Source organism: Protopterus annectens, chromosome 3.part0 (assembly GCF_019279795.1).
Source record: "Protopterus annectens isolate FY-2018-M chromosome 3.part0, PAN1.0, whole genome shotgun sequence".
In the NCBI taxonomy this organism is placed as follows: Eukaryota; Metazoa; Chordata; order Ceratodontiformes; family Protopteridae; genus Protopterus; species Protopterus annectens.
Window position 1 is genome coordinate 932307133 of NC_056731.1, and position 25003 is coordinate 932332135.

At 41.9% G+C, this 25003-nt stretch overlaps 1 protein-coding gene across 1 annotated transcript in view; it reads left to right on the forward strand.

Annotated features, from left to right (window-relative positions):
• The window catches only part of LOC122796955 (adenylyl cyclase-associated protein 2-like), a 750428-nt gene that overhangs the window by 269758 nt on the left and 455667 nt on the right, over positions 1-25003 (forward strand). The gene's annotated exons all lie outside the window — the stretch shown is intronic.

Here is a 25003-nt window from a genome sequence, read left to right on the forward strand (position 1 = left end):
CTGACAACTTCATTTCCAACTAAAACTACCAAGTTTCTCAGGCCCAGAGTTCGCACTACACCTAGAAAGCTGACATTCAAAACGCATGCTCAAGCTCCCATGCCACAAAAACAAATGCTTAGAATGGCTGAAGACCTTATTACTCTAATTAGGGGAAGACAGCCTTCCTCTGCCAAAAGACAAAGAATTGAATTTCCTTCTGATTCTACAGACCAGGAGTCTGATTACTCTGACCCTTCTGATTACCAGGACATACCCTTATGTACCTATGAGGACTCAGATGCAGAGGACTCCATTCCCTCTGGCTCCCTTCCAGAGGATTTTTCTTTTGGTGAAACCTTGCATATCTTAAGAGAGCATTTCAACTGGGAATGCCAGGACTATCCTCAGTCCAAAAAGGGACTCAGGGAATGTTTAGATTTGCCTCAGCACAGGCCTCTAGCTTATAGCCCCTGTCGTGGATATTATAGATGTCTTCCTGCAGTCTAGTCTTACTCCTGACACCTTACCTCCAGCTCCTAGAAAATCTGACAGGTACTACAGAGTACCTGACTCTCTCAAATTTCTCTTTAAGAATCCTACTGCGGATCCAGAGACCATTTCCCAGGGACCTAAAGGCATTAAGGCTACTACAGCCAAAAACCCTACCCATTCAGACAGGTATTCTAGAGCTTTAGACAGATGGGGTAAGAAGGTATATACCTCTGCAACTCTTGCCATCAGAGCTTTGAATTGCCAGTTTTACATGTTGAAGTACCAGCAACAAATTATGGAACTAATTAAACAAAAAATGGTGTTACTTCCAGATTGTGCAGAAAATAACGATTTACAAGAGTTAATGCATTCTGTAAACCAAGTTAGTAAACATACTTTGCAGTGTGGGTTTGATGCCTTAGAAGCATCATGCAGGACTGCTGTCACTGGGTCTGTACTGAGAAGGCATGCTTGGCTAAAGGAACAAGTCTTGCCTGACCATGTCAAAGCAAAATTACTAGATGCTCCATTAAATCAGGAGCATTTATTTGGCACAAAAGCAGAAGAAGTTCTTAAAAAGATGGAAGAAAAAGCTAAATCTATGCAAACTGTCAAAGATTTCTTACAGATGCAGCCACCTAGATTCAGTAGGCATTGGCCTTCAAAAAACTGGTCCTTTCCAGTCCCTCTCAGGCCTTCTCAGTCCAAACCCAGGGGAAACAGACCATCAAGACTACAGTCTCAGGATGTGCAGAGTTCTAAACAATGGAGTATTTCCACCTCAAAACCAGGGAGTGGTAAGCCACCCCCATATGGAAGAAGTTCACAATGACTTTCCAATTATCCTTCCCAGCCATGTCCAAGTACTTGTGCCCATAGGAAGAAAACTTGCCCTTCATGCAAAAAACTGGATGTCCGTTACTCAGGACCAATGGGTTCTAAACATTGTATCCCAGGGATACAGATTCTACTTCCACTCACTGTAACTCCAAGGGGGTTGCCAGACCTTCCTCCAAACCAGTGGGCAGAGGCTCAAGAGCAAGTACTTTCCCTTCTCCATATCAGGGATATTCAACCTGTTCCAGTAGAACAAAGGGGACAGGGTTTCTCCTCCAGACTGTTCCTGGTGCCCAGAAAAGAGGGCTCTTGTCGCCCTATCCTGGATCTATCAATTCTCAACACTTTTCTGGTGGTCCCAAAGTTCAAAATGCATACACTGCAGCAGCTTCTTCCTATGCTAGCCAAGGATGCCTGGTTAGTCACCCTAGACTTAAAAGAAGCTTATCTGCACATCCCCATAAGAGAGTCTTGCAGGAAATAGCTATGTTTCAGGACAGGCTCAATGCACTATCAATTCTCTGCACTTCCCTTTGGCTTATCTGCTGCGCCCAGAGTATTCACAAAATGCCTGGCTCTAACCATTGCATACTGCAGGCAGAGAAATATTCAAATCTACCCATACGTGGACGATTGCCTGATTCAGGCGGACAGTTAGGAATTGCTACTTCAGCACCTGGCATTTGTAAAAGGACTTCTAACTTCACTGGGATACACCATCAACAAAAAGAAATCACAACTGGTGCCCAGCCAACAAATTGTATTCCTGGGAGCAAGCTTGAACACAACTTCCCAGATGGCATTCCTCACTCCAGAAAAGCAGGTCCATTTGACAAACTATTTCAAACTAATTGCCAACAAAACCCATCTATCTGCAGGGAAAATACTGCAAGCCCTAGGGTTCATGGCCTCTTGCATTCTGCTAATTCCATATGCAAGACTGCATATGAGGAATCTTCAGTGGTACTTAAAAAGTCTCTGGTGTCAACATTCTCAGGACCTGGAAACAGTGATTGCTATCATACCTTGTCTAAGGGCAGAGTTCCTTTGGTGGGCAGAAGCATGCAAACACAACAAGGGACTTCCTTTCACTCAACCCCTTGCAGCCCAAACCCTGACAACAGATGCATCAGACTATGCATGGGGAGCTCACATGGCAGGCAAATGGATTCAAGGCAAATGGACTCCAGAACAAATTCCCATGCATATCAATCAAAAAGAGATGCTAGCTGTACAGACTGCTCTGACAGTCCTCAAATACCTTATCCTTCCAGGACAGCTCCTGATAAAGACAGACAACACCGAAGTTATGTGGTACATAAACAAGCAGGGCGGAACGCATTCATACCCGTTCTGCAGGTTAGCCATGGCTCTGTGGAACACAGCCTTGAAGCATCCAAGTGCACCTACAAGCTCAATTCCTGCCAGCAAGCTAAAGTCACTGGCAGACAACTTAAGCAGAAATCTACTGGACCCTCGAGAGTGGAAACTGGAACCCAACTCATTCAAACTTGTAACCCAGAGGTGGACCTTTTTGCCTCCCCCAAAACCACCAATTGAACAAATTTTGCACCAGGACCCTCACAGCAGAGCCTGGAAGGTGGATGCCCTATCCTTTACATGGGAAAACCTCTCAATTTATGCCTTTCCTCCTCTGCCCCTCCTCTCAAAAGTACTACTCAAGATCAAACAGGATAGGCCAAGGGCAATCCTTATTGCACCAAACTGGCAACGCCAGCACTGATACCCACTCCTATGCAGTCTGACAGCAGTGCCACCCTGGTACCTATATCACACACCTTCCCTGCTGTCTCAGCAAGAGGGATAGATTTTTCATCCACAGCTGCAAACCCTACACCTTGCAGCCTGGCTTATTCCTTAGATGCACCATCAGGATCCCTCAACAAACAGGTGCTGGATGTCATCCTTGAGGCCAGAAGGCCTAGTACTAGGAAATCCTATGCTGAAAAGTGGAAAAGATATTGTTCTTGGAGTCAGTCTCAAGGAAAGGATACAGCTGTGCCCAACGTATCTCAAATTCTTGATTACCTAGCAGAGCTGCTCCACAGATGTCTATCCTTCTCATCCAATAAGATTCATGCCTCTGCCATCTCAGCTCATTATAATACTGAGCCTCCTCTTTTCTCACCCTCTCATCAAACAGTTCCTGAGAGGAGCTAACAATTTAAGGCCTCTCTAGGAGAGCTCCCACCCCAACCTGGGGCCTTAACTTTGTATTGGAGAAGCTCACACTTCCCCCTTTTGAACCTGCTGCTTCAGCAGAGTTAATATTCCTCTCTTGAAAAACAGCCTTACTTCTAGCTATTACTTCAGCAAGAAGAGTGTCTGAGTTACAGGCACTAATGGTGGTGGAGCCCTTCATTATTTTCCATGCTGACAAGGTTTCCCTCTGGACTAACCCTTCCTTTATGCCCAAGGTGGTATCCAGTGTGGCTTTAAACCAATCCATCCATTTGCCAACCTTTTTTCCCTAATCCTCAGAATAAAGGGGAAAGGATCCTGCACTCCTTGGACGTGCACAGACAGCTCAGGTTCTGCCTTGACAGGACTAAGCCTTTCAGAAAATCTAACCAGCTGCTAGTCAACTTTGCTACAGGGGCAGAGGGCAAGGCCATTTCAAAACAAACCATCTCCAAATGGATAGCACACTGCATCCATTTTGGCTACAAGCACCATGGAAAACCTACCCCTCTGGGGATCAGAACTCATTCCGCTAGAGCTACTTCAACCTCTACAGCATTTCTCAGGGGAGTCCCTAGCAAGGATATCCTTGAAGCTGCAACCTGGAGTTCTGTACACACGTTCACCAAGCATTACCACTTACCTATTTTTTTTAATCCAGAGCTGGATTTGCTGCAGCCGTCTTACAAGGCCTGCTAGCCAGCCCTACTACTTCTTGACTGCCTCCACCCTTCCTCAGCTTTGGGAATCAACCCAAGTGTGATGATTGCAACAGTGAAACACGAAGAACATAGTACAGTTGTGTACACTTACCATAAATGTAGATGTTCGAGTGTATTCACTGTTGCAGTCCTGGTTTCCCTCCCTCCAGCCCCCTAAATTTCTGTATCCTTTCTACCTATCCTCTTTCTGGCCATCTTTTATGGCAGGGGTATTTACTTTTTACTGGAGGTGTTCCACCCCAAGTAATAGCTTCCTATTTTGTGCTTCTGACATCTGGGGCAAGAAAAACTGATGTAATGGCATTGGCTGCATGTTTTATACCCCTGACGACCTGACGTCATGGAAGAGGCGACAGCAACTGGCGCAGAAATTCCAAGACTCTGGTATTCGGGCCGACTGAGGGCTACCTGCAGGCAGATAACCCAAGTGTGATGACTACAACAGTGAATACACTCAAACATCTACATTTATCTTAAGTGTACACAACTGTACTTTATGCACAGTACAGACAAAACAATCATATAACTAGACGTGAATGAGTAAGAAACAGGGTAATTTTGTATACAGTGAACTGGTAACATTTCAGCATATTAGTTATTACTAGAGCATGTTCAGAACACATAGTATTGTCTGAGCTGCAGTATTGTATTTGTGCTATTCATTATAGGTTTATAGATTCATAGGTGTGTACTAGGCTTATGGCCCTGGGGCCTTTACAAGCCTAGTCATAGGATTACCCTAGCATAGTGCCACATGTCCTGAGTTCCCAGTGCCTCTGTTGAGTAGAGCCACTGGAGTTATCCCCGGGGTGAATTTTCTGTTTCCCATCCACTAATCCAATATTTCTCTTGAAAAGGGTCAGCGAGGTGCTCTGCTTGACATGTATGGGAAGTCTGTTCCATAGCATGGGCAGTCTCTGGGTTATGAACCTGTCCCTCCAGCATGTTCTGTTAATTGTGGTAATGAGGTTGAGGTCTCTGGAGCATGTGGTGCGGAGGGATTGGGATTTCTTTAGATGTAGCATTTTTAACAGAGCTGGGTCAGACATGCCTTTGTAAGTCAAGCAGAGATTGCCACTAAGTAGGTGATATGAAAAAGAGAATAGTTGGAGTTTTTTGAGTCTGTCCATATAGGACAAGTGTTTAAGGCCTACGATTTTCTTTGTGAGGTACTTTTGCAGCCTCTCCAGTTGTTGCAGGTGTGTAGTGAGGTACATGCCAAATGGGGCATTGTAATCGATGATTGGCCTAACGAGGGAAGAGTAGACGGAGACGATAACCTCTTTCTTCCTGGATGCAAAACCCTTAGTAATGAGCTGTGCCACACAGAAGGCCTTTCTGACCACAGTGGCAATGTGGTGATCAAAAGAGAGGTTGCTGTCAACCTGTGTTCCCAGATCTCTTATAACGCCTTCTGTGTTCAGTGGGCTACCATCAATGTGGTAATTCATGGGAACCGGGTTTTTCCCAAAGGGAATGATGACACATTTTTTGGCATTGAGCTTAAGGCCATGGTTCTTACACCAGTCGTTGGTCTCAGGCCATTCTGTAGGATGCCAACATCACTTGGGGAGTTAATAGCAGCTCCCAACTTGCAATCGTCTGCGAACTTTGTCAGCCACAATCCCTTCATGTTGGCCTGGACTTCAGAGAAGTAGATACCAAACAGGAGTGGACCTAGGACCGAACTGTAATTATATGATTGTTTTGTCTGTACTGTGCATAACTACATGATTATTACTTTTCATTGTGTATAAAGCTTCTTACAAATTAATTTTGTGTTTGCTTTGCTGTATGTCACTAATTGCTTTTTCTTGATTACATCATATTTAATAGCAAAAATCTCTGTGGCCCAGGTTGTGACTAAAAATGGCAACAAAGTCCATCCCTGGTTATTAAACGAAACAGATAAATTGTGGGGAGGCTGATTTTTCAAAGAAGGAAAACTACTGAGCAGACTAAGAGTTGCATGAATAATAGTCTTTCATATGGTCAACTCTGCTTTTTAAAATATTGGAACAGTATAATCATTCATGAATATTTGAGGCAGGAAGATCCATACTGTTGGAGCAATTTTACTGAAAACATTTTCACTGACTTTTGTTCTGAATGGTGGTCTCATTTTAGAGCACCTAGAATGTGGAAGTGAATGACATACAATGAAACAGCAGTTACTAGTCATTTACCCTATGGGGAAACACGGCTCTTAACCTCCTAGCTTAAAGAGTCCAGGACAATGCCAAACTTTTACAGGAGAAAAAGTCTCCAAAATAGAAATAGACTTTATTAATTTTACTTGGTTAGTAGAATAACAGTATTTTCATTAGCATGCATTTTCTAAACGATGTGAAGTCGAAAACTCAAGTGTTAGTCATAATTAAATTACTGCAATCCTCAACTATTTGCTAGAAAACCACATGTTTTATGAGGAACAACAGACCAGAAATACAAGGCAAAATTAGAAACATTTGAGAGCTATGGGAGAAGTAAGTAGTAACTAAGGTTTAGCAAGTGTAGAGGTTAGAGGATTTATGAGTAAGGTTGCTGTTATTGGGAGCCAGTTTAATCTTTGTAGGGAGGGGCAACAATGCTTCATTGAGCCCAAAATCTAGCAGTGTTGTCTGAGGTGCTGAGGCCTATAAATGGTAGGGCATATTCTAATCTTGGTATCAGAATGCCACTACCATTAGATCTTGTAGATTCAAGGTTAGTTTTCTTTTAATGTCTTTTAGATAAAGATGGTAGGCGCTTGTTGTTCTTTTTCTTTTGATGGATTTTTATTTAATTTTATGTGAGCTGTATTTGGTCATTCTCTTGCATTTTTTCAATGGCGTGTGGTAAACACAAAAGTTAAGACATCCCTAGAATTTCTACAAAATTAGTTGAATTCTGTAAACTCTGAGGTGGTGGTTATGTGAGTGTTATGTTGCTTGATAGAGCAGAAAGGCAAAGTGATATTCTTAGAAAAAAAGACCAAATTGGGTACAGAACTTCTCAAAAGATGTTTTAATAATTCACAATAAAAAACTCTAGCACCTCAGCTACAAAGCCTTCAAGGAGTAACAAACACACACAAAAAGAAGCTCACATACATAAAGTAAAAGCACGTGATCAATTATACAATTACATAATTAATTATACAATTAAATAAGGCATCTACGCCAAAAGGCATTAAAGTACTGTACTTTAAGATATAAATAGATTCTTTATGTAACAGTTTGTTTCAGTGTTATATTTTCCTCCATCATTAATTGTCACTTGTTCAAGTATAGTACCCCACAAACCCAGTGGGTTACTCTGATGATATAAACTGAAATGCAATGCAATAGGACTATCCCTTTTTAATTTTTTTGATATCCCTAACATGTTCTTGTAATCTTAATGTAAAAGCTCTTTTGCTTTCCCGTATATAAAATAAATTACAGGGACACCTAAGAGCATACATAATTCCTTCTGTGTTGCAAGTATGTTTACTTGCAGGATAAAAAGGTATTCTATTAATTCTCAAAATACTTCTTAATAAACTGACAGCTCACACAACCACCACAAGGAAAAGTACCAAGTAGGGAAGGATCCTTATATAAAGGAACAATAGGCAACTGAAATTTACAATGAACTAACATATCTTTTAAGTTCCTACCCCTCTTATAAGAAGTAAGGGGAGACTTACAAAGTTTTGTTGAAAATTGCTGTAAAAAATAGTACTTAACAAAATCCACTAACTGATCACTAAGCATTCTGTAAGTAGTGACAAAATATATTTTTATCCTATTCTCATTATCATCAACAACGGTAAATTTTTATCACCGATATTCACATTTGTTTACCATCTCTGTGTTCCCCTAAAGCCTTACATAATGAAAACTCAACATTGTTTTCACTATATCCTCTAGATAAAAACATATTAATAATATTTTGAACTTCTACACAAAAATCAGATTCTTTATTGCAGAAGCTCTTCAGTCATAAAAACTCTCCACACGGGAATGCAGACAGTAAATGGGGAGGGTGACAACTAGCACCATGAAGGTACTGACATCCATTCTCGAACTTTCTATAAACAGAAGTTCTAATATGTCTGTTCTCACAGTCCTCCAATCTAAAAATACTGTATTGTCCCCATATTGTAAGCCATCAAATGTCAAAATCAGATCTGTTTCTTTGCAAATAATCTACAAAATCCTGAACCTGATCAAAACCCCCATGACAAGCAAAAAACAACTCATCACTATATCTATAATATTTTATAACATATTTATTTAAAAAAAATTTATATAGATGTTCAATTTCAAACAACCCCGTAAATAAGTTAGCTTACATGGGGGCAAATGTGCCACCATGGCTGTACCCTGCACTTGACGATACAAAATTTTTATCAAATTCAAAAAATGTATTTATTAAATAAAACTGTAAAAGTTCAGTAATGTAACCCACATGGGGACTGTCACCCAAAAAATAAGAGAGAGCCTGAATCCCATATGCATGCTTTATGTTAGTGTTCAAACTCTAAATATCTAGGGTCAACCAGTACATATCAGATTCCCCCTTTAAACCAGTCAGTTTACAGAGAAAATCAGAGGTATCCCTAATGTAAAATGGAAGTTTAGTAACAAAAAGGGAATAAATATTAATGGAGTAAAAGTCCTATGTTATGTAAGAATACTTAAATGTGGATACTACAGGGCATCCTGAAGGAATAAGTGCATTCTTATGAATTTTAGGAAGACATTAAAAAGTAGACATAATACATCCATCCACACACAAATCTCTTTTCTATGTCTTCCTTAGTAAAATATTTTAATCTGTACCCCTTTTACAATAACTTATTATATTGTGTTAAAGCTTCCATATGTGCTTATTCATAGTAACTATTTCATAAACACTTATGTCATTTAGATGTTCAAAATACATTTGTAAATATTGAGTCTAATGCATGTTTACTATCTTATTACCTTTGTCTGCAGGTTTAAAAGCTAATTCATTTTTTCATGCACAATTCCTTCAATGCTTCCTTTTCAGTTTTTATCAAATTATAATGCACCAAATGTTTATTCTTCAAGAATTCTTTATAAGCTTTTTTTGTTGAACAATTAAGCATGGCTGAAAATTGACACACAGTTTCAGTCTTAAATGGTGGCATAAATGTACTGTGAACTTTAATACGAATAGTATTCAACAAACAGTATGCATTCACGTCAGATTCCCCTCAATCAGAAACACATGAATAAAAACTATCATCAGAATTGTCATCAGCATGATTAAGTGCTAACTCAGATTCATTAAAAGTTTGGTAATCAGACATTTCATTTTGAGAAAAATAGCACATTAAATGCAACTTACGAAACAAACTGACCACTTCACATTTTATAATGTGTAGTCTTGGCAAAACACCAGGGACAAACCTGACAAACCTAAGTCCCAAATTCAAAACCACCATTTGTTCATTATTTAACTGACAACCAGACAAATTAACTACCATGAAGCTCACTCCATAGAGTGTTACAAATTTAAAATGTTTAAATAAGCAACTACTGCCATCTACCCTTTTTGTATTTATGTTGGAACTGTCCCTCCTCACTTGTTGAATAGCCGTGTTCATTATTTGTCCTTCCCCATTTTCTGTTACTGGAAAAAGGCTGCAGTCCATTGTTGTTCGTATTCTGAAACCACTACTGATGAGCATTCACATTTTGTGCAGATGAAAGTGGAGGAAGCGCGTTGTCTTCACTCTCCCACTCGGTTGAGGTGCCCCACCTTCCAAAGAAGCAAAGGAAACCCCTTGTTCTTTCTTGTAATTTTCAAGATGATGTAATTTAATGCCCAGTTGGTGTCGCTTCTGATTGGTTTGCCACATAAAGACTTTTCCACTATTATAGTCCTGCAAATCTCTTTTTAACTTGTTTTCCTTTCTGTCAACCAGATCCTGTTCAAAGCCTTTTAACTTATCGTTGATGTCTCCCAAAACAAAATCTAGTCAATGGGTATTTAAATGTGTGGTTAGTTCAGAACACAAAGAAACAATTTCTTCTTTTAACTTGCATTGTTTCCATATATCCCTCTCCACCAGAATACTAATCCACTCCAATGACCACCGATAGGCTGCAGCTGTCCACCTATTTTGAAACTTCTTTTCCTCTTCATCTGACAAATCAAACAGGATACTGGGACTTTTAAATGCTGTGAGCCCCCTCTGTGTAATGTCCAATTCCAGATACCATTTTAAGCTCAAAATATTAAAATGCACTGCTATTTCCTTATGAATTAAATGTTCCAATTTCTCGTATAGCCCTTGCACTTAAGGGAAAGGGAAGTAGTAGTACGCTGGCCAACCTGTAGAAAAGGATTGGCCGATGTTCATCGTGTTTCACTGTTGCAGTCATGACTGTAGGGTTCTCCCTTGCCGGCAGGCAGTCCTCGGTTGGCCAGAATCCCAAAGTCTGGGTCTGGCGTCAGCTGTTCAACCATGCTTCCTGACGTCAGAGCGCCAGGAGTACAAAACCGACAGCCGACGCCATGTTCTCCAGTCTTTCTTGCCGTGCGGTGATAACAGTTCGCAAGTGCCGGTCGGCTGACTCCTGACAATCTTTTTTGAACAAAACTTCAGTCCGAAGATTTTATTCTCCTACTTAAGCTAAGTACCCCGTTGGGGAAACTTTTTTCTTGCTCCAGTCCGATGTCAGAAAAAGTTAATAATTGTATTTCATGTGGGAAGCAAATGCCTCATAAGGATTTTCATTCTTACTGTATTCCTTGCCTAGGCCCTGACCACGACGTAGCTAGTTGTCGGTTTTGTGCTAGATTCAATCAACATACTATTAAACGAAGGTACGATTTTGCATTTCATTACTTCGGTAGGCGTTTTAATTACAAAATGTCGTCGGATACGGTTCCAGCTACCGGAGTTCACAAACGACGCAAGGACAAAGACAGGCCTCCGAGGTCCAAATCTGACGATATCACACAAGCAGAGCCAGCTTCAGGTTCAGCCATCGTCAGTGAGGCGCTTTTGCAGCCCCTGTCGTCGGCCATTTCGGAACCGATGGCCGAAACGGACTCCCACGAGGAGCCATCTAGGCCTTTGAATATTTCTATTGCAGGACCTTCGGACAATGCTCCTTCGGATGGGTCCGGAGCAGCTGTGCAGGTACCGGCTTCCGAAGGGGTTTTCAGGCCTACTCAGCTTCTGATAAAGGCAAAGCCGAAGACAAAGGCAAAGACTCCTTCCAAATCAAAGACTGCAACACAGGCCTCTTCTGATCCGGCTCCCAAGTCACAGAAACAGTTACTTAAGATGGCGGAGGATTTACTTACTATGATTAGGGGTTCTCATCCCCCTCCAGATAAAAGGCCAAGGCAGGAAGTTTATTATGACTCCTCTGATCAGGCTTCTGTTTCTTCAGTTTCTTCTTCTGACCAGGAATATTCTTTCCCTCCTTATGAGGATTCTGATGCTGAGGAATCCATTCCTTCAGCTTCTCCCCCTGAGGATTTCTCTTTTGGGGAAACTTTGCATGAAATGAGGAAACATTTCCACTGGGAAGGACAGGAGTATTCAGAATCTAAGAAAAGACTAAGGGATTTTCTTCTTCTTCCCCAACATAGACCCCTGGCTATTCCTCCTATTTTGGATATTGTGGATGATGCTTTTTCGGAGGCTAACTTAATCCCTGACTCTTTCCCTCCTGCTCCTGTTAAGCCTGGCAGATATTACAGGGTTCCTGATTCCCACCAGTTTTTATACAAGAACCCTACTGCTGACCCTGAAACCATTTCTCAGGGTCCTAAGGGAGTTAAGGCCGCTTCTGCTAAAAACCCCATTCCCAATGAGAAAGATTCCAGATCTTTAGAAAGATGGGGCAAAAAAGTGTACACTTCTGCTACTTTATCCATTAGGGCTTTAAACTGTCAGTTTCATATGCTGAAATACCAGCAATTTCTCCTGTCTGTTTTAAAACAAAAGCTTACTTCCATTTCCGCCTGTGCAGATGATAAGGAATTACATGACTTAATGCATGCCACTGAACAAGTTGGGAAGCATGGTTTACACTGTGGATTTGATGCCTTGGAGGCTTCTTGTAGGGCTGCTGCCTCTGGCACAGTCATTAGAAGGCATGCATGGTTAAAGGAACAAAATTTGCCTGATCAAGTAAAAGCTAAATTATTGGATGCTCCTGTTCAGCACAATGTTTTGTTTGGATCTAAAGCTGAAGAGGTGATTAAAAAGATGGAGGATAAGGCGAAATCCATGCAAACTGTTAAAGATTTCTTACAAGTACAGCCTCCCAGATTTAGCAGGAATTGGCCTACTAAAAATTGGTCCTTTCCCAATATGGACAGGCCTCAGAGGGGTAGATACAGATGCTCCCGAGGAAGGCCTCAAGCACAAGCCTCTTACAGACCAAGACAGTGGACTGCTTCCACCCCTAGAGGGGGAGAAGACAGGTCACAAACCCATAGGAAGCAGACTCAATGACTCCCTCTGTTGGGCTGCAGGAACTTCTTGCCTGGAAGCCCCTCTTGGAGGAAAACTTTCACTTTTTCACCAAAATTGGACTCGTATAACCCAAGACAAGTGGGTTCTGGATGTGGTTTCAAGAGGTTACAAATTCCATTTTCATACCAAGGCCAAGCGGATGGCCAGATCTTCCAAAACATCAATGGACAGAGGCCTTAAACCAGGTGGAAGCTCTTTTGGCTATGAAAGCCATAGAACTAGTTCCGCTTTCAGAGATGGGACAAGGTTTTTACTCAAGGCTCTTTCTAGTCCCCAGGAAGCAAAATTCATGGAGACCCATTCTGGATCTGTCAGTCTTGAACACTTTTCTAGAAATACCAAAATTCAAGATGCTTACTCTACAGCAGCTACTTCCAATGCTGACCAAAAATGCATGGATGGTGACTTTGGATTTAAAAGAGGCATATTTACACATTCCCATCAGGCAAGAGTGCAGAAAATACCTCAGTTTCAAGGCCGGATCGAGGCATTATCAATTCTCTGCGCTGCCCTTTGGATTGTCTACTGCGCCCAGGGTCTTCACCAAGTGCCTGGCTCCAGTAGTAGCTTATTGCAGACTCAAGGGAATTCAAATTTACCCTTATCTGGACGATTGTCTTATTCAGGCAGACAGCAAGGATGTCTTACTCTAGCATCTAGAATTTGTTCAGAAACTTCTCAAGTTCCTGAGATTCACTGTCAACATAAAAAAGTCAAATTTGACTCCCTCACAACAGATAACTTTTCTGGGTGCTCTTCTAAACACAACAACCCAGATGGCATTTCTGACATACGAAAAACAATTACAGCTGGCTTCAACTTTCAAAACCTTGGCAACTTTAACTCAGCTATCTGCAAGGAAATTCCTGCAGGCTTTGGGTTACATGGCCTCCTGCATCCTTCTCGTACCATATGCGAGACTACATATGAGGAAAATACAGTGGTACTTAAAAAGTGTATGGTCTAAGCATTGCCACAGTTTAGACATACTGATCTCCGTCCTGCCTTGTCTTCAAAAGGAATTCCTTTGGTGGTCCAAGGCATGTACTCTAAACAAAGGAAAACCCTTCTGTCTGCCTCTTGCTACTCAGATACTAACCACGGACGCCTCAGATTATGCATGGGGAGCCCATTTTCTGGGCAACTGTATGCAGGGCCTTTGGACAAAGGATCAGGAGCACCTACATATCAATTTCAAGGAAATGTTAGCCGTTCAGAAAGCTCTGTGGGCCTTCAGGAATCTTCGACAACCAGGACAACTACTGATATGAACAGACAACACCACAGTTATGTGGTACATAAACAAGCAAGGGGGATCTCATTCCTACCCCCTTTGCAGACTAGCCATGAATCTATGGAACACAGCTCTAGCTTGCAATCTGGACCTTCAAGCTCAGTTTCTTCCAGGAAAGCAAAACTTCCTGGCAGACAGTCTGAGCAGAAACCTTTCGGATCCACACGAGTGGATGCTGGACACCGAAATATTCAGGATGATGACAGCAGTCTGGGGATGTCCTCACATAGACCTCTTTGCATCCCATCTCAATCATCAACTACAGAATTTTTGCACCAGGACTTTCCACAAACAAGCTTGGAAAGTGGATGCCCTATCATTCAGTTGGAGAAACCTCTCGGGATATGCCTTTCCGCCTCTTCCTCTTCTTCCACGGGTATTATTAAAGATAAAACAGGACAAGCTCAAGATGATAATCTTGCTGGCCCCAAATTGGCCTTGACAGTTTTGGTACCCAACTCTGAAAAGCCTATGTCGGGAGCCCCCTTGGGTTTTACCACAGACTCCGAACCTTCTGTCCCAACATCAGGGTCAGGTTCTTCACTCCCATGTCAGAACTCTCAGCCTGGCAGCCTGGTTAATCCAGGGTCTTTGATTCATTCTCTCCTACCCAAGCAGGTTATGGATGTCATTTTAGAAGCCAGACGTCCCAGCACTAGAAAATCTTATGCAGGAAAATGGAAAAGATTTTGTTCCTGGATGCAGGCTCAGGATTCTGATCCTCTTCTTCCTAACATTCCTTTGATTTTACTTTATCTGACAGATCTCCTACATAAGGGTCTCTCTTTCTCTTCCATTAAGATTCATGCCTCTGCTATTTCCACTCATTATAATACAGACCCTCCAATCTTTTCCCACCAGCTCATGAGACAGTTTCTCAGAGGAGCTAAGAACTTAAGGCCTCCTAGATCTCCTCCCATTCCTGCTTGGGATCGTAACTATGTTTTGGAAAAACTCACCTTACCTCCTTTTGAGCCTGCTGCCTCTTCTGACATCAAGTTTTTATCTTGGAAAACAGCCATCCTGTTAGCTCTGACCTCTGCCAGGAGAGTTTCAGAGTTGCAAGCTCTTATGGCAGTGGAACCTTATATTATTTTTCATCAAGACAGGGTTTCTTTAAGGACTAATCCTACATTCATGCCTAAGGTGGTTTCCAAAGTGGCTTTAAATCAAACTATTCACTTGCCAACCTTTTTCCCCACTCCTCAAAATAAAGGGGAAAGGATCTTACATTCCTTGGATGTACACAGACAACTACGTTTTTACCTGGACAGAACCAAGGACATCAGAAAATCAGAGCAATTGTTTGTTTCATATGCTTCAAGTTCTCAAGGTAAAGTCATTTCAAAACAGACCATTTCTAAATGGATTGCTCACGGTATTAGATTTTGTTATTTACACCATGGAAAGCAAATCCCAGGGAGTATACGGACTCATTCCACCAGAGCTGCTGCCACTTCAGCTGCCTTCCTCAGGGGAGTGCCTATCAAGGACATTTTGGAGGCTGCAACTTGGAGTTCAGTGCATACTTTTTCAAAGCACTACAATCTACCTCTCTACTCTAAGTCTAGGGCAGGCTTTGCTTCTGCAGTCTTGCAGGGCCTTTTAGCCGCCCCTTCTACTTTATGACCACCTCCCTTTCACTCTGCTTTGGGATTCTACCCTACAGTCATGACTGCAACAGTGAAACACGATGAACATAGTACAGTTGTGTACACTTACCATAAATGTAGATGTTCGAGTGTCTTCACTGTTGCAGTCTGGGTTTCCCTCCCTCCTGTCCCCTCTTATTTTTACCTTTGTATAGTTTCCTTTCTCACCATTCTTTTGAGGTGTATTTGCAAAGGTTATGGGACCTTACTCATTTTGGAACTCCTGACATCTGGGGCAAGAAAAACTGGAGAACATGGTGTCGGCTGTCGGTTTTGTACTCCTGGCGCTCTGACGTTAGGAAGCATGGTTGAACAGCTGACGCCGGACCCAGACTTTGGGATTCTGGCCGACCGAGGACTGCCTGCCGGCAGGGGAGAACCCTACAGTCATGACTGCAACAGTGAAGACACTCGAACATCTACATTTATGGTAAGTGTACACAACTGTACTTTCTCCTATTTTTGTCCTCTTCACACTTCTCCCATGCTGTAGATGGCATTTCACCCCCCTCGGAAGGCAGTGCGATCACTGTTTCTCTCTCCAGACTGCACGGTATAATTCTGCATGGTATGTTGTATCAAATCAGTCCCTTCATCACGGAAAATCCATGGCAAATTATGAGAAGGATCCATAGACATGTAGAAACAACTGGTAAAACAACCAAACTGGCTACAGAACTTTTCAAAGGAGTTTTTAATAATTCACAATAAAAGCCTCTAGCACCTCGGCTACAAAGCCTTCAAGGAGTAACAAACACACACAAAAATAAGCTCACATATATAACAAAGTAAAAGCACAGGATCAATTATACAATTAAATAATTAATTATACAATTAAATAAAATATCTCCAATTACACTCTGTAGTTAAGCCAAAATATATTAAAGTATCATACTTTAAGATGTAAATAGATTTATGTAACAATTTATATTTTAGTGTTATATTTTCTCCATAATTATTTGTCACTTGTTCAAATATAGTACCCCACAAACCCAGTGGGTTACTCTGATGATATTCTTACCTTGTTTTAAGACCTGTAGAACGTAAGTGTTTCTGAAAATATGGAGGTTTTGTTGAATACATCAGAAAATGCAAGTTCTGAAAGACAGATGTTTACTAGAACATATTGACATTAAAGATGTATGTCAAATTAGATGACACCACTATAGCTTCATACTTTTAAACCCCCACACTCCCCTTTAATGGTCAGTACAAACCAGAGAGACAGTTTGAAAACAGATGACATCATAGATGTTCATTTGAATCTGTGCACGTCTCCATTGAATGGGTTCAACGTTTAACTGAAAGAAACTTGGCTAGACAACATAAATTAACTGATGAAATAAAATAACTTTATATGCAGTTGAATAGTAGTCTAGAGGAAGTTGTTTTGGACAATAAAGTTAATGCTTTACATCAAAAGCTAAAAATGTATTACTTGATCAGCCATAAAAGAAGTGAAGTGTGATTTGGGATATTACTGATCCAGTGGGGTATGTCTTTGCTGTGAAGAGAGATGCAAAAAAGTGGGAGGGAATTTAGTAATATTTTGGGATGCCAGTATCAGAGATTCAGTAATTCAAGTCAGTTCACTAGAAAGATGGTCTTCCACATTTTGTCTAAATCAAATTCTGAAGTAGAGCAAACACACTGCCACAGAAGTGAAGCAACTTTGGGAATGGTATCCCTTCGAAGTAACAGTGGCTGTAAGAGAAACCACAACTGGGGAGAAAGAGAGAGAAGTGCAGCCTTAGCCCGCAAATGCCAGTGCCGCTAAGAAGGTACATTGATTTTTCTAGACTTTTTATAGTAATATTTTCATACATTTCTTTGACACTTCACAGTTATTTGATATCTCAGGGTGTTTTTTACCAAAATTTTACAACTACGTCTTTAAATGTACTTTGGATGAAGTAATCCATTCTTTAGTGAAACTTGACTTAGTTTGTGCCATTTAGCATTTCGAAATTAGATGTGTGATAATCATATATATATATATATATATATATATATATTTATTTATTTATATATATATATATATATATATATATATATATATATATATAGGTCTACTTTACATGGTCGACTTTTCAGAAAGTTGACTTTCATATGGCCGACTTTCGAAAAGCCGACCATGTAAAATAAACACATAACACACACCAAGCACTTACCTTTCAACTGTTAGCTAAGGGGCAAGCCCCCCCCCCCACACACACACCCATAACTTAAATATACAAACTCCGAGATTGCACTACAGTGCGGAAGAGGAAATTTTCCCATTCCGCACTGTACAGAGAAAGCGGTTCCCCATGGTCGGCTTTTCGAAAGTCGATCATATGGTCTTGGCCATATGAAAGTCGACTTTCTGAAAAGTCGACCATGTGCAGGGGACCCATATATATATATATATATATATATATATATATATACACACACACACATACATGAACCTGATGTATTTTATAAGAAAACAGCATTTAAGATTTACTTTGTGCACAGAAATTGTAGGGCGTTATCATGCCACTGAGCCTGATTTCAGTTTAGATATGATTAGTAATAATATCCAAATAGTAGTTATATACCATAAAAATGCTAAAACCATAATTAATAGCAAATCCATCTGGAAAACATGTTGTTTGGAATAGTACACAGTATTTGCATATGTATTTTGTGCATTAGAATGACCCCCCCACCTATATGTTGGTTGACATAAAAGTTTATACTTCATTTATCAGGGAATTGCAAGAATTTGGCTGCTTTTATCAGTGTTTGTTTATTTTTTTTGTAGTGAGACAGGTACCATGAAATTGATTCTTCCAGAATCTGTGAGACAGATGCCATGAAACCAATTTTTCCAGAATCTGGGTTGTCTACTTTGTACTATCTCCTTGTTAATTTAGCCAAGTCCAATTCTTTGTGTCTTTGCAGCAGTGTGATCCAGTGATCAAAAACTCCTGTCTCTCTACAAACCAAGCAGATCTGCAGGGCATTGTCGGTACTTGTACAAGATTGCTAAGGCTTGGAACTTCTTACCTGTATCCATCAAGTCATTACCCTCCTTCCCATCTTTCAAAACAAGTCTGAAAGACTTCTAGCTAAAATCTGTCTCTGCTCTTGCTCAAAACCAGGATAAGCTATATCCCTAAATGTGAAAAAGTACCTTTTCATTCCTTATACCTTCTTACTGTCCCTTTTTGACTTACTTCCTTGTTGTTGTCTAATTCTCTTCCCTGACTTTCTCTCTAAATATACCATAAGTTTATATCTGATGTTGTCATTTTCATTTGTTCCTCATCCTGTGGGTCTCTGATCTAATCCTCTGATTAAACTCAGCTGCTTACCAAAGCTTAGCCCTCCCTTACCTCCCGTGCTCTTAATGCCTCATTTCCCTTGATTACCTCAGATCTCATTTGCTGCTCTGCAAGAAGTATCGTGATCTGATCACTTGAGCTCTACTGAGAATTTCTGGTGAATTTGGGAAGATGAGTTACTTCTTTTTTTTCATTATTACTTCAGTTTTCCTTTTTCCCTCTATCTCCTATACATTTAAAAAAAAAAAAAAAAAAAAACGTTTGCTGGTACGTTCTTGCAGGACTTTCTTCTCTTTTCTTCTCTCCTCTATTTCTGAGATGTGTGATAAATGCTTAGGTTTTAAAAAAGTGCACTTCCTGTGAGCACAAGATTCCTTTATCTGATGCCCTCAGGGAGGGAGTGCATATATTGTCTCAGCCCGTCCCATCTGTGAGAGATTCCACCCGCGTTCTTTGGCTGATTGCTACAATAAGCTGATTTTGAAGGGTCTTATTCCTTCCTCTGCTCTGGCGGTGATTTCTACTTCATGGGCTCAAGACTCTTGCTAAAAAGCATAAGGAACACAGAAAACATTCCCCTAGCAAGGCTGCTTCTACAGCCAGTGAGCCCTTGGAAAAGGCTCACTGAGCATCAGACTTGACTTCCTCGGATCCAGGTAAGTCTGCTGACTCATCTACTCAGACCCAAGCTCCTGATCCTACCTTGGGACTGACTCTGACCCCCTGGGGATCTACCTTTCAGGACAGATCCCCCAAAACATTCTCCAGACCTCCTTCCACGTCTTTTGTCAGGTCTTCCCATAGTCTTTCCAGATCTGAGGTGGATAGGCTTATGAGGCATTTTCTTCAGGCACAGATCCAGATGACAGTTTTGCCGGCTCTGTCCCTCACTTGGTCCATGAGTCGACTCTCTCCTTTTAGGACTGTTGCTCCTTCTCCAATCTGACCTCCTATTTCAGAGTCCTGGGATCCAAAGGCCCCGAGAGATGAGGTGTCGGAGCGAGTAGTGATTATTTTTCTGACTCTGACTATGATAGCTTCCCGCACTTGCTTGGCTCTGACCACATCAGAGCACAGTGGCTGTCAGAGTTGAAGTCTCGATGATGGTTCTGGAGGGTTGACTTCTACTCTGAAATTTTCAGCGCCATTGCTTCCCCTCAGAGCATTGGTGTTTTGACAGTTCTCATCCCCCTTCAAGTGGATGGCCAGTGAAGCTTGAGTACTTTCTGCCCCAACAGCTTCAGCTCTGGGCAGAACATCTTCTTTGTCTCTGGGCTTATCTACCTTCAAAGTGGTGGAGAGAGTTTTCTCCTTACCAAGGAGATCCTAGGCTCAGTTCCACCACTTAATTCCTCATAAACTGTCTGAGACCTCAGGCCTGCCACCTCCATGACAGCTGGCCCAGCAAAGTCTCCAAACCATTTCACCCTTGAAACCCCAGGTCTCTTCCAGTACTTCCCTGGAGCATCCCCCTGAGGAGGTATGCTAGAAGAGGAGAGGTGCAAGAGGAGGCACCTGGATTCTCCCCAAGAATCCATCACAGAAGACACCGATTTCGAGGAAGGGGAAGGGTCAGTGAGATCTCCACCTGAGGATGTCTCCTTTGGGGACATCTTAGAAATTTTGCACCAAAAAGATGGTTGGTCTGCCCAAAACCCTACCCCAGAGGAAACAGTGTTCTTGAAGGCTTTCAGGTCCAGTTCATCTACATTTTGGGTGTCCCTCCCTGCTGATGCACTCATCAACTTAGTATCAAACAGGGCATGATAGGAGCTGGACACTGTAGAACCTATCCTCAAATGGGCAGACAGAATTCTTAGTGCCCCAGCAACTGACAGGAATTCCCGTAGATACCATGGTTGTTGTGACAGCCACCAAAAAGGAGCTCACTCAAGAAAGCTCCACTGTCTATCCCCCTAACTAGGAGTGTAGGGCCATGGACAGATTTGGCAAGAGAGTTTACGCTTCAGCCACTTTCACCTTACAAGCACTAAACTACCTTTCTCATTTTACTAGGCTACAGAGTGGTTTAACCAAAGAACTCTCTGGCTCTGCCCCAGAGTCCATGTCTGATGAGGAACAGAAGGTCTTTTCCTCCAGAATGGCTACTCTACACTCAATCTCCAATGTGTCCATGAGGTTAATTTCCCATGATGCAGCGGGCACCTCTAGGGCCAACAGTTTGCGAAACCTTTCAAGGTGTCATTCGTCACTGCACCCTTTAATGGAGCATCATTGTTTTGGCCAACTGTCAAGAGATACACACTCCTGTAGTGAGAAATATGGAAAGACCTTGTCTGCCATCAGAATCTGGTTTTCTACTCCGCAAAGATCCTTCTCCAGGAATCAGCATAGTGGTAAAAAAAAAATTCTTGTTCAAGAAGTCTCAAGGTCCTTTTCAGGAATCCCAGGGAGATTTTTCCCCAGAGACAGAGGGGGAAGCAATAATAATACTGGACACCACCCATGCGACAGAGGGGTCTGCAAAATCAAGGGTCTCTAGATTCATTCTTGGACAGACCCTTTCAGCACTCCTGAGGGGTTGCCTGAATGTCCCTCTCTGGAGGAAGTCACTGGGTACTAATCCTTGCACCCAGAAGCCTGGAAAGCCATCACAAACAATCTGCGGGTGCAAAGGATCATATCCAGAGGCTATTCCATTCCCTTTTTAAAATATCTCAAATCAAACAGTTCCCTCCCCGATATTCCACACAATCAGAGGGAGTCAGCAGCTTTGGAGATTGCAAAGCTACTGGACAAAAGATTCATCCAGAACGTCCCCCCCAGATCAGACCAGATCAGGGATTTAACTCAAGATTCTTTTTAGTACCAAAAAAGACAGGAGATCTGAGGCCAATATTGAACCTGACATCCCTGAACAAGTCAGTAAAAATCTCAAAATTCAGGATGGTCACAGTCCAGTCCATTCTACCTGTATTGCAAATGGATGGCTGGATGTGGTCGATAGACCTAAAGGACACGTACTATCATATCAAAAAGAACAGATGCTCTAAAAGGTATCTCCGCTCCAGGCTGGGAGACAATCACTTCCAAATCCGAGCCCTGCCTTTTGGTCTCACCACAGCCCCCAGGGTGTTCACCAAATGTATGGCGGTAGTTGTGGGTCACTTGAGACTGCAGGGATTCCATGTGTTTCCTTACCTGCACAATTGGCTTCTTGATGCTACAACCAGACATATACTCACCCAAGCCAGGGATTATGTGCTACTCCTGGCCCCTACTTTAGGCATAACCATCAACACGCTGAAATCACAGTTGGGCCTGGTCTAAGTAATAGACTTCATATGAGTGCGTCTGGACATATCCAGAACTCTGGCTTTCCTCCCTCCAGACAGAATCGCCACATTAAGACTACATATCAGACAGATTTTGTCATTACCAAATCCACCAGCGAAATTAGTTCTCAGAACATTGGGGTTTGAGGCTGCCACAATTACCCTATTACCTACAGCAAGACTACACATGAGAATTCTGCAATGGACATTAGCAGTCCAATGGTCCTTACACCAGCATCCTCTAAACTATCCAATCAAACTTTCAAGAGTGTGCAAAGACTCACTTCTGTGGTGACATCCCTTTTGTTTCCCCTCCCTCAAATGCCACATTCATTGTGGATGCCTCCCAGATAGGGCATGGATGCATTTTCTAGGACAGACAGTCCAAAGCATGTGGACGTCATGGGAGAGCAATCTGTTTATCAACATCCTAGAGATGACAGCACTCCTTCTAGCATTGCAAGGCCTGCACAGCTTTCTTCCTCGTGAGACTGTTGCGATACTGACAGACAATATGTCATTTGTGTGGTACATCAACAAGCAAGGAGGAACCAGGTCTTAGCCCCTGTGTCAAGAAGCGATGAGAGTGTGGCAGTGGGTGATCTCTACCAACCACTTTCTAACTGCAACACACATTCCAGAGGGGTGCAACATTCAAGCGGACAAGCTGAGCAGAGTCTTGCTGAGACCTCATGACTGGTTTCTAAAACAATCAGTGGTAAACACGATCTTTCACTAATGGGATCAGCCCTAGTGTATTCTTATTGCATCCCCTCACAACAACAGATGCAGCAGGTTCTTTGCCCTGATCCCTCTTCAAGGACCATCTCCAAGAGATGCTCTAGTCCATGGTTGGTCTCCAGTCTACTTTACGCATTCCCACCTCTACACCACTAATTCTCATGTTTCTTCAGAAAGCACACAGGTTGAAGAGCAGGGTTATCATCATTGCTCCCTTCTGGTCTTGCAAGTCTGGTTCACCTTCCTTGGACTCATTTCATCTGCTCTCCATGGACATTGGAACCACTTCCGGATCTGCTGTCCCACTCTTCAGGACACACTCACCTGGATCTTGAAACTATGAAACTAACCACATGATTTCTGCAATTCTTATGATGGCTAGACATTACAGGCTTTCTTCCACCATCCAAAAGATTTTAATTTCATCCCACAAACCATCCACTAGGAAATTTTATAAGAGCAAATGGAAAAGTTTCTTCATGTGTGCCCAACAAAAGCAGTTGGATCCCTTTACTGCTCTGATTCCTGTGGTTTTAGACTTCCTTGCAGATATCTTTCAGAGTGGTGCAACTTATTCCACTGTATAATAATTCAAACTAAAGGGTGGCGAAAGCCAAATAACTATGGGCTAGGCTTATAAATGCCCTTGGGCAGATAGCCTAGTATGAACCTATGAACCTATGTAAAAGTGCAACTGGCGGCTGTTCCAAATTATCACATCAGGGAAAAGTTTTCATCACTGGCTTCTTCAAGGTTGTGCAAAGCTTTTCTTAGAGGTGCCTTTTTGCTTTGCCCTCCTGTTAAGGATCCCACTCCTCCTTGGGATCTGACTATGGTTCTTCAGGCACTAGTCCATCCACCCTTTGAACCTTCGGCCAAAGTTGATTTGAAATTCATTTCTTGGAAAGCTGCCTTCTTGGTGGCCGTCACTTCTGCTAGAAGGGTTTCTGAGTTACAAGCCCTTTCTTCCAAACCTTCTTATTTGATTTTCCATAAAGACAGAGTCACTTTATGTACCAATCCTTTCTTTCTACCTAAAGTTGCTACAGAGAACAATATTAACCAGTCCATCAACCAACCAGTTTTCTTTCCCAATTTTCAAAACAAAGGAGAATATATCCTTCATATATTAGATGTTTATCGACCATTGCTTTTCTACCTGGACAGGACAAAGTAATTCAGGAAGTCTAATCAGTTATTTGTATCCTTTCTCAGTATCAGAAGGGGAAAACCAGTTTCTGAGACCACATTAGCCAAATGGTTAAGAAATTGCATCTCTTTTGTGTATACATCTAAGGGTATATCTTTGCCCACACAAGTCAGCTCATTCTACCAGATCCATGTCAACTTCTCAAGCTTTTTGGTCTAGAGTGTCGATTGATGATATTTGTGCAGCAGCTTCATGGCCAAATTCTCATATTTGTATCACACTACAAGCTAGATATTACTTCCAGAAATAGAACTGCCTTTGGTTCTGCAGTGCTCCTAAATATCCTTCCATGAGGGCCACCCGAGGTTACTGTAGCTGGAGACTCTGTCCCACAGGTTGAGGAACGAATAAAAATGACATCAGATAAATTACGTACTCACCATAATGTTCCATCTGTGTTATTCATTTTCATTCTTCCTAAACCTTCCCACCCTCCTTCCTCCTGTCCATGGCTGTGAAAGACCTGATGGTTATGCTTTTAGGAACCATAGATGTTAAGTTGTCTGTCTCGCCTTCATTCTTGCTGGTTGGGGTTCGGAGCCGATCCTCAGCTCCAACGGCCATCTTCAAAAGCTCGAGAGCTGCTTACTGGCTCGAGGTCCCCTCCTATATCCCATGATGCCTGGCGCTAGATACCCAGATCTCGTTTGCCGCTTCTGCTACGAGGTTGCGTTTACTGGCTCAGGTTGTAAATTTCACTTTGTTCTTATTTTTAGGACTTTATTGTACTTTTTTAGGTATACTTTTATTGTTATAGCTTAGAGTAGATT